Genomic DNA, 9,543 nt, shown 5'->3' with positions numbered 1-9,543 from the left:
TTGAGACATTTCAGTTGGACTACATTGAGTTGCAAAAAGTTCAGTGTTACAAATATGTGTTAGTAATAGTAGATGTGTTTAGCAGATGGATTGAAGCCTACCCTACCCTGGACAATAAGGCTCAAACTGTTGTTAAGGTGTTAATGAGGGAAATTGTTCCTAGATATGGTATCTCAGCTCGACTGATGACCACCTATGTTCTTTCTCTGACTCAGGCTCTGCGACTAGCTCACAACCAGGTTCAAGATGCTCACCTCGACCTCCCAGTTTTACCCGAATTGTCCCTCGTGGCACCAGGGAAAGTATGGATTCGGAAGGGATTAGAGCCACAATGGGAGGGGCCTTTTCAGGTGTTACTCACTACCCCCACTGCAGCCAAGGTTGAGGGGAGGGGTGCCTGGGTTCACCTGCACCACTGCAAGCTCACCACCCTCTAACGAACTTATTTTACTGGTTATTCTAATTCCTGTTTCTGTTCCAGACTTCCTCTTCTCCATAGCTGAACAAGGCCGTTGGCATCCTAATTGGAACGTGGACCAGTTTGAACTTTTACCTGTAGTGATAGACAGCCAGCTACACCGACGGTGACCTAAGAAGAGAGACGGGAGAACCGAACTCTTTTAATCAGCAAAATAATTGGACTATTTATCTGAATCCTGAGCCATAAGATGAAACTGTCTGTATGCCACAGTCTGTATAATAGTATTGATATATGACAGTTTCGGCGCATGGGAGGGGAGACAGAGACGAGAGCTCCATGTAAACACCTTTTTGTACATGTCTTATGTTTATGCGCAAAATGGGAACTTTTCTAGCTGTTAGGTGTGTTCACATTCCCTATACATTCCCTATACATTCCAAAGGGGGAATTCCTTTGCGCCCCGTTCCACTAACCCTAACTGAGACTGTCAGATGGATTCAGAACCAAACTATCACGAGAGGAGGGGGGCCAATACAATACTGCTGAAACTCTGGAGGGCATCACAGCTGAAATGGTAGCAATAAGGACCGTAGCATTACAAAACCGAATGGCCCTCAATTACCTGTTAGCTGAGAAAGGGGGAACATGTGCCCTGATAGTGCAACATTCAGATCCTTACATTCCTGATAGTTCAGAAAACATAACCAATCTCGCTGATCACATAAGAAGAGAGGTGAAGAAGTTATCCACACCAGCAGAAGGATCTAGCTGGTTTGATTGGCTATCAGATGGATCTTGGAGATCCTATCTAATTGTTGGTTGCCTTAACCTTTGTTGTAAAGTAATGATGGCAAGGTTAGCAAACCCTCTTGTGGTCAAGGGCTCCCGAGTTATGATCCAACGAACTAAAGAACTACTCGACACTAACAACAATATGATTCAGGAAATAGAGTGTGAACGGATGAATGCGATACTCCTAGAATGATCCTAAGTGTTATCATGGAATGATAAAAGGGGGGATTGTGAATGTTTAAAAATGTATAGAGACATTGAAGTTGAGAACGTGGGAATTGTATAGGGACAGTATAAGCTAACAAAGAATTCATGGAGGAATAGCCATGACATCTCAGACTCGAGACTGCGAAATGTTACAACACTAACACATATTGAAACAAAACCCACAGCTTGCAGAAAAACCTCAAGGTCTTATTAAATCATGTTATTAACCTGAAACATTAACAGAAGGTCTTTGTTTAAAATCAGACCATACTTAGGTCGGCTTATGAGTGGACAAAGGGAAAGAGGGATCAAAAGAGATAGGCTGAACTAGGATGTCACTCTAGCCCTATCTTGTTATCTTTTGCCGAAAATGTATAACCGTCGTCCCTTTACAATGTAACGTCACTTTGTCCATAGGAAGTGGGTGCATTCGAATAGACTTGCATTCCTTCTGTCTGATAAAGTCCCCGATCGGGATTTGCTTTTTAAATAAAAGCTTGCTTTGTTTAAAGCACAAACGGTATTCGTTTCAGTAATTTTGCTGAACCAGATTGAGGTAAAAGAATCCAGAAATCAACATTGTGAGAGTGACTGCCCTTGACATCAAGGCAGCATTTGACCGAATGTGGCATCAAGGAACCCTAGTAAAAGTTAAATCAATGGGAATCAGGGGGAAACTCTTCTACAGGCTGGAGCCATACCTAGCATAAAGGAAGATGCTTGTGGTTGTTGAAAGTCAATCATCCCAGCATCAGGACATAACTGCAGCAGTTCCTCGGGGCTGTGTCCTAGGCCCAACCATCTTCAGTTGCTTCATCAACGATCTTCCTTCCATTATAAAGGTCAGGAGTGGGGATGTTCGCTGATGTTTGCACAGTGTTCAGTTCCATTCGGAACTCCTCAGATAATGGAGCAGTCCATGCCCGCATACAGCAAGACTTGGACGACATTCAGGCTTGGGCTGATAAGTGGCAAGTAACATTCACGCCACACAAGAACCAGGCAATGACTATCTCCAACGACCGAGAGTCTAACCACGGGCCCGCGACATTCAACAGCATTACATTCACTGAATTCCTCACAATCAACAGTCTGGGGGTCATCATTGGCCAGAAACTTAACTGGACCAGCCACATAAATACTGTGGCAATAAGAACAGGTCAAAGGCTGGGTATTCTGCAGCAAGTGTCTCACCTCTTGACTCCCCAAAGCCTTTTCATCTACAAGGCACAAGTCAGGAGTGTAATGGAATACTTTCCACTTGCCTGGGTGAGTGAAGCTCCAACAACACTCAAGAAGCTCAACACCATCCAGGACAAAGCAGCCCGTTTGATTGGTTCCCCATCCACCACCTTAATCACAGAAATTTAAGGCACAGAAAGAGACCGTTTGGCCCATCGGGTCCATGCCAGCCAAAAAATAGCTATCCAGCTATAAAACAGCTAACTAAACATTCACTCCCTCCACCACCAGCACACCGTGGCTACAGTTTGTACCATCTACAAGATGCACTGCAGCAACTCACCAAGCAGCAGCACCTCCCAAACCCATGATCTCTACCACCTAGAAGGACAAGGACAGCAGGCACATGGGAATGCCGTCACCTGCAAGTTCCTCTCCAAGTTACACACCATCCTGACTTGTAAGTGTACCGCTGTTCCTTCATCGTTGCTGGGTCAAAATCTTGGAACTCCCTCCCTAACAGCACTGTGGGAGTACCTTCACCACACAGAATGCAATGGTTCAAGGCGGCAGCTCACCACCACCTTCTCAAGAGCAATTAGGGATGGGAAATAAATGCTGGCCTTGCCAACGATGCCCACATTCCATGAATGAATTTTTTAAATCCTGCAACTCCCTACCTAACAGCACTGTGGAAGTACCTTCACTACACGGACTGCAGCAGTTCAAGAAGGCAGTTCACCACTACCTTGTCAAGGGCAATTAGGGATGGACAATAAATACTGGCCTTGCCACACCCCATGAATAAATAAAAAATAAACAAAGATATGGCAACAGAAATCAGGTTGGTGAAGAGGAAATGCAAGAATTAAAATATATTATTTAATCTCCCATGACGTTGCACACCAGGAGACAAGACAAAGGGATAGATTTTAACTTTGATGGTGGTAGCAGATGTTTAACAAGCAGTCAATGGGTGCCACCAGTTTTCCACTTGTGGTGAAAGTAAAAATCTAGTTCCATGTATAGTCTTCAAATGAAGCAGAGTTATAGGCGCGGTTGGGCGGAGGGGAGGCGGTGGTGTCAGTGGTATTTATAGTGTGGCATATAGATGCAATTCAGTCACCTTTTAAAGTCATTTTTCTGTCCTTATTCTTTTTTTCCATAATTCTGTCCATATTTACAATGGAAGCTGCCTATGTCAACTTGTCATAATGTGATCACATACACTGGGGAAGGGTAAAGTTACAGCAGGACAAATTTACATAGGCAGTTTCCATTATAAATGTGGACATAGGAATTTATAACATAAAATGTTGATAGGATGTGTGCAGAGATGAAAATATTTACTGTACTAAATAGATATATCTATATCTCAATGAAGTTCCCCTTTAGTTGCCTTGTTTCCAGGTTGTAGTGCTTGATCTTTTCTAATCTTTTCAAATAGTTCATCAGCTTCACAAATGGCTGCAAATTTCTGGCTTTATCTGTAAATAAGAAATGATTACATCAACTGCAAAGAGTTTTGGGAAATCTGGTTATGGTAACAGTTTACTACTGCTCAATCACAGGATCTTTACTTTTTCCAAGTTATTCGCTGTAAAAGTTTTGGGTAAAATTAGACTCTAAGTCTTTATTAGTCGGGAAATTGTGTTGGGGAAATTGATGGGATTGAAGGCCGATAAATCCCCAGGGCCTGATGGACTGCATCCCAGAGTACTTAAGGAGATGGCCTTGGAAATAGCGGATGCATTGACAGTCATTTTCCAACATTCCATTGACTCTCGATCAGTTCCTATGGAGTGGAGGGTAGCCAATGTAACCCCACTTTTTAAAAAAGGAGGGAGAGAAAGCAGGGAATTATAGACCGGTCAGCCTGACCTCAGTAGTGGGTAAAATGATGGAATCAATTATTAAGGATGTCATAGCAGCGCATTTGGAAAATGGTGACATGATAGGTCCAAGTCAGCATGGATTTGTGAAAGGGAAATCATGCTTGACAAATCTTCTGGAATTTTTTGAGGATGTTTCCAGTAAAGTGGACAAAGGAGAACCAGTTGATGTGGTATATTTGGACTTTCAGAAGGCTTTCGACAAGGTCCCACACAAGAGATTAATGTGCAAAGTTAAAGCACATGGGATTGGGGGTAGTGTGCTGACGTGGATTGAGAACTGGTTGTCAGACAGGAAGCAAAGAGTAGGAGTACTTTTCAGAATGGCAGGCAGTGACTAGTGGGGTACCGCAAGGTTCTGTGCTGGGGCCCCAGCTGTTTACATTGTACATTAATGATTTAGACGAGGGGATTAAATGTAGTATCTCCAAATTTGCGGATGACACTAAGTTGGGTGGCAGTGTGAGCTGCAAGGAGGATGCTATGAGGCTGCAGAGTGACTTGGATAGGTTAGGTGAGTGGGCAAATGAATGGCAGATGAAGTATAATGTGGATAAATGTGAGGTTATCCACTTTGGTGGTAAAAACAGAGAGACAGACTATTATCTGAATGGTGACAGATTAGGAAAAGAGAAGGTGCAACGAGACCTGGGTGTCATGGTACATCAGTCATTGAAGGTTGGCATGCAGGTACAGCAGGCGGTTAAGAAAGCAAATGGCATGTTGGCCTTCATAGCGAGGGGATTTGAGCACAGGAGCAGGGAGGTGTTGCTACAGTTGTACAGGGCCTTGGTGAGGCCACACCTGGAGTATTGTGTACAGTTTTGGTCTCCTAACTTGAGGAAGGACATTCTTGCTATTGAGGGAGTGCAGCGAAGATTCACCAGACTGATTCCCGGGATGGTGGGACTGACCTATCAAGAAAGACTGGATCAACTGGGCTTGTATTCACTGGAGTTCAGAAGAATGAGAGGGGACCTCATAGAAACGTTTAAAATTCTGACGGGTTTAGACAGGTTAGATGCAGGAAGAATGTTCCCAATGTTGGGGAAGTCCAGAACTAGGGGTCACAGTCTAAGGATAAGGGGTAAGCCATTTTAGGACCGAGGTGAGGAGAAACTTCTTCACCCAGAGAGTGGTGAACCTGTGGAATTCTCTACCACAGAAAGTAGTTGAGGCCAATTCACTAAATATATTCAAAAGGGAGTTAGATGAAGTCCTTACTACTCGGGGGATCAAGGGGTATGGCGAGAAAGGAGGAAGGGGGTACTGAAGTTTCCTGTTCAGCCATGAACTCATTTAATGGCGGTGCAGGCTAGAAGGGCTGAATGGCCTGCTCCTGCACCTATTTTCTATGTTTCTATGTTTCTATAAAGCTGCTGCAGAGTGCATGATAGGTCTTCTCTTGCCTCTACCTCACCCACACCAGAATAAAATGCTATTCCATGAAGTTTAACTTCTCAAACGCTCAGCCTCTCAAACTCCACCTTACATCCAATTCACACGACGCACTGACTACTTCCTATCCCAGATTAAGTCTTCTTAGCTATCACCCCTGTCCTCAATGACCATCACTGGCTCACTATCACTGAAGTTATTGATTTCAAAATTTTCATCCTGGCTTACAAATTTCTCCACCTTCCACTGTAACCTCCGCTAGCTCACATGCTCGTTTCTTGGTCTTCCTTCCATTCAATCAACGGCAGACTCTTTAGACATTAATTCCTGCACTCTGGCATTTACTTCCTAAATTATCTTCTTGCCCCATTTCTCATCACCTTCAAAAACCTTCCTAAAACTTACCTATTTGGTCAGTTTCCCTAAACCTCGTCCAAATGCTGCTCGGTGTTTGTTCCCACCCCTTCTAAAACACCGAGGTATTTACATGTTAAAGCTGCTATAAAAGTCTAATTTGTCTTTGTTCTCAACTTTTGGCCACCCATAGCTTAGTACACTTTGGACACATTACTCAGATGCTTACAGAGCGCCACTCAACAGTTATGCTGGGAGATAATATCCATGATCAATTTCAGGACACTGACCTTGTAGAAGACCACAGGTGCACAGGATCTACATATCCAAGACATTACCAGAGCACGAAGCCCAGCAGGAATAGCTAAAAATATCAGAAAACAATTTCGAACGCATGGGACATGATCTGTCCACAATCTGTGTTTTTCTGTACTGACGGGCAGATCCTAAGGAGGACATGGCTGCCCTGTGCAGGGAGAGCATCGACCTGCGTCAAGAGCTCCTCCAGGCATTCACGGTGATGAATGGGAACATTGCCACAATGTCCGTTCGCATATCAGAGGGTACTGAGCGCATGGTTGTGGCAATGGGCCAGCAGACCGCCGCCATCAATGCCATCCGGCATGTGGTAGTGACGGGAGACGGCACTGCGCTCCAAGGTGCCGTCCCACCAACCGTCAGCACAGATGTGAGTCAGGAGGAAGAACTTCCTTTTGGCTCGGAAGTCGTTTCGTCAGAATCGTCTTCTCCTCCACCACCCCCTCCCGAGAGGATCCTGCCACAGTCACCCCCAACCCTCCACCTCCCCACCCTGCACAGCAGCCGGCCTAGAGGTCGCCTACTGCAAGTCGTCCGGGCGCGGTTACTCGGGGATCAAAACAGGGACCTAGGATATGTGGGGGGAGGGGGTGCAGGACCTGGAGGTTGGGAGGGGAGATTGTTATTGTTGTTATTATTAAAAATGTGTTGAATGTTGGGAGGGTGTGAGGCTGTTTGTTGAATTTTATTGTTGGGTGACTATTGGGGGGGGGGGGGGGGCAGCGGAGATGTTATTTAAAAAATAAAATTTTCAATTTTGTAAATTATTAAAAAATGTTATTTGAAATTTTACAATTGTCGTGCACTGTCTTCTAATAACGTAAGGTATAACAACATAAATACAATTCTTGGAAAACAATGACCAGGCCAGGGAAAAATGAAATGAAACGCAACTGCAACTGTCATTGTCACCAATGTAAGTTCATGCAAAGCGTTCATTTATGAGCTGCTGACGCAAGAGTTCTGCAGCTGCGTAACTTCCATGGGGCTTTCCAGTCTTGCGGGGGGAGGGGGGGGGCGTGGGGGCATGGGTTCATCGCCAGGTTGATTGTCTTCCCCGAGGTCCTCATCATCCTCCTCCTCATCATCCTCTTCCGCCTCCACTCTCTCCTGAGGTGGACCGGCAGTCCCATCTGGCAATTGTTGTCCTCTCCTTATAGCTAGGTTATGCAACATGCAGCACACCACAATAAACTCAGCGACCTGGTCAGGGTGGTATTGTTGGCTGCTTCCAGAGTGGTCCAGGCATCTGAAGCGCTACTTCAGCACTCCAATTGTCTGTGAGATGATATTGCGTGTAGCTATATGGCTTTCATTGTAGCACTTCTCAGTTTCCGTCTGGGGATTGTGCAGGGGGGTCATGAGCCAGCCAAATGGCAAGGTCATATATCCTTTATCCCCCAGCATCCAGCCATGACCTTGTGGCTGACTCTTACAGGTCAGAGACAGTGCTCTCACGCAAGATGTGCGCGTCGTGGATGCTGCCTGGAAAATTAACATTTACTGCCATGATTATTTGGTTGTGGTCAACAACGAGCTGAACATTCAGGGAGTGGAATCCCTTTCGGTTCCGAAACACCTCCGCATCATTTAAAGGTGCTCTCAGGGCGATGTGCGTGCAGTCTATTGCTCCCGCATCTTGGGGAAGTTTGCTATTCTTGAGAAATTCAGAGCCCTCTCAGTCTGTGCCTCTCTGGTCATAGGGAAGCTTATAAAGTCCATCCTGCATGTGCAAAGGGCTTTAGTCACCTGACGAATGGAGCAATGTGTGGCGTGCTGAGAGATACCGCAAATGTCGCCAGCTGAGGCCTGAAAGGAGCCCAATGCGTTGAAGGAAATTGCCACAATATCCTTAACCTCAACGGGCAGTGCGGTCCTGATGGTGCTGGTAGCTGCAGATCTCCCTTGATGAGCTGGCATATCTCAGTGATAACCTCTTTTCGGAAGCGCAGCTCCTAAGGCACGTGTTATCGGACAAGTTCAGGTATGATCGCTTTTCCCTGTAACTGCGTCGGGTGTGAGGTCTCCTCCTCCTCAGCTGTCTGCCTTCTTCAATATACCTTCTCCCATCTTCAATCTGCAGCATGTGATCGGTGACCAATACTGGTAGAGAAGTTACAGACCCCATCACTATCATTATAAATGCCCTAAATTTGTCCTCAACTAATAGAAATGTGATTAGATGATTGTCAGAGTCAATAAGGCCCTTAAAATAACTCACAAATTAATTCTCCTCATAAGCCCCTTCTTAAAGCAGCCTCTCAGTTCTTCCAACGTTCAAAATGGCGTCCGTAGTGCCGAGTCCTGCTGAACAGAGCCAGTCGGGAGCAGCTTTGCTCCAGCAATCTTCCCGGCGAGCGATCAGCCCAACGATGTGTGGGCGATGTGGCGAAAGTTGCAGTGGACAATGTCAAAATCTTGTGTGCCGAAAGTTGGGCCGGCGATCTTTGGGCACACTTTTAAAAGTGAAATGGGCGATAGCCTGCCTATTTGGGAGATAGATGGGCACTAGCCCAGCGATCATCAGGGGAAAGTCTAGCCCATAGAATCTTACAACACAGAAGGCAGCCATTCAGCCCGCCATGCCTGTGCTGGCTTTTGAAAGAGCTGTCCAAGTAGTCCCACTCCCCTACTCTTTCCCAGTCTGCACATCTTTCCTTTTCAAGCATATATCCAATTCCATTTTGAAAGTTGCTTTTGAATCTGCTTCCACCACCCTTTCAGGCAGTGTATTCCAGATCATAATGCCAAGTGAAATACAGAAATTATAGCCCAGGTGTAGGCTATTCAGCTCACTGCGTCAGTGGCAGTGCTGGTGGCCCTTCAAATGGAGTAATTCACCCCTAATCTTATTTCTTTATCTTTTCCCCAACATTTCTTTTCAAAAACCCATCCATTTCCTTTTTAAATTACATTAGCTTCCAGACTAGCTTCCCCACTCATAATTGTTACAATAGTTATATTTATATATATTTGAGA

This window comes from Pristiophorus japonicus, chromosome 4 (genome assembly GCF_044704955.1).
Source record: "Pristiophorus japonicus isolate sPriJap1 chromosome 4, sPriJap1.hap1, whole genome shotgun sequence".
Classification (NCBI taxonomy): domain Eukaryota; kingdom Metazoa; phylum Chordata; class Chondrichthyes; family Pristiophoridae; genus Pristiophorus; species Pristiophorus japonicus.
This window is presented reverse-complemented; position numbering follows the sequence as displayed.